At 48.5% G+C, this 1346-nt stretch overlaps 1 long non-coding RNA gene across 1 annotated transcript; it reads left to right on the top strand.

Moving 5' to 3' along the window:
- The first annotated feature begins 259 nt into the window (after positions 1-259).
- Positions 260-1103, top strand: LOC111825821. Its single transcript, XR_002829026.1, has 2 exons — positions 260-309; positions 605-1103. It is a non-coding gene; the product is annotated as an uncharacterized LOC111825821 (long non-coding RNA).
- The last annotated feature ends 243 nt before the right edge of the window (positions 1104-1346 follow it).

Below are 1346 nucleotides of genomic sequence, written 5' to 3'. Positions count from 1 at the left end.
AAGGCTAGATCAAACTCTTTCCATTTTTATCCCAGAAGTTGGACTCCTGGGTTCCAGTCACAGCTCTAATAGCTGTGTGTCCTCAGACACATTGCTGTCCCTTTCTGGGCCACCCTCCTCCTCTGTAGAATGAGGGAGTGTAACTGAGGATCTGGGGCCACCTGGGCAATTTTTATACCACTCACCATCTCTCCTGGCTCTTCTCTGTGTGTATTTGTTTCACTTCACTCCCCCTGACAATTCATCCCCAGGAAGAGAAGTGAAGCACAAATGAGCCTTTTGAGTTTTTGTTGACACTTCTAATTGCAGGTTGAAGACCTGGCTGTCTGGAGGGAAGGGTTCTGCTTGTTGGGGAAGTCACTAGGCCTGACCCAGCCTTGTTTTCTCTCCTGAATCAGGGCTGGCATCAGAACAGCAACCAACATTTGGTTGACATGGGACATAATTTTTAATCAGGGAAGGCAGAAATGAATACAAAGGCCTCCTTTCTCCAAGCAAGTTTGAGTATCTGCTGTTGGGTTTGTGTCTGTCTATATTTGGCAGAACTGGTCTTGGGGAAGATCTGGCATTTGTGACCAAAGGGTCAGTCTCCTTCCTTCCTCAGGATAAAAGCAGCACAAATTATTCAGATCAGGGAGCCATAACATGCCACGACCCCCAGACCTCCCCGACAGCTTAAGGGGGGCACCCAATCCCTCTGTGCCCCAGTCACAGCAGCTCATGGCCACTGGGCCCCGGAGAGCCACATGCCTCACATCTCCCCAGCTCCAGCCTCCTTTCAAAGGCCCTTTATTAAACCACCAACTATTTGCTGTCGAGACATTTAGGATGAAATCATTGTGTTAAACAAATAAACGCAGCTTCGTCCAGATTTCTGCTCTGGGAGCAGAGTAAGAAAATAATTTCTGTCTGCTCGCCACAAAAGCGGCTGGAAAGGCCCAAAGAAAAATATTATTTTTACTCCATTGTGTGAAATATTGTCCTAAAGGATCTGACGCACTGAGCGTTTGAAGAGTTTGTGCTGGCCAGTTTCGGGGGTCCCCTGGGCCGGCCCCCTGGGGTTGTTTTCTGCATTAATAAACTTAGCATGATGTGTGTTAAAAGGAACATTCTGTTTGCTTTGTAAATAAGGGATGTCAAACAAGAAGCAGAAGCCTTACAGACACTAGGTGATGTGTTCCCAGAGCCCAGAGAGGGAGGTGGGGAGGGACAGGCACCCTGGAAAAATGGGCATTGCTGGGGCTCCCTTAACGGAGCTGAGGTCTTGCTGGGAAAACAAACCAGTCTGCTCGAGTCTAAACCAGGCCATTTCCTCACTGATCCTGGTGGGAAAGCTGCACACTTTG

This window comes from Myotis lucifugus, unplaced genomic scaffold, assembly GCF_000147115.1.
Source record: "Myotis lucifugus unplaced genomic scaffold, Myoluc2.0 scaffold_0, whole genome shotgun sequence".
Lineage (NCBI taxonomy): Eukaryota > Metazoa > Chordata > Mammalia > Chiroptera > Vespertilionidae > Myotis > Myotis lucifugus.
The sequence above is the reverse complement of the archived record's forward strand: the minus strand, read 5'-3'. Positions and strand labels throughout refer to the sequence as shown.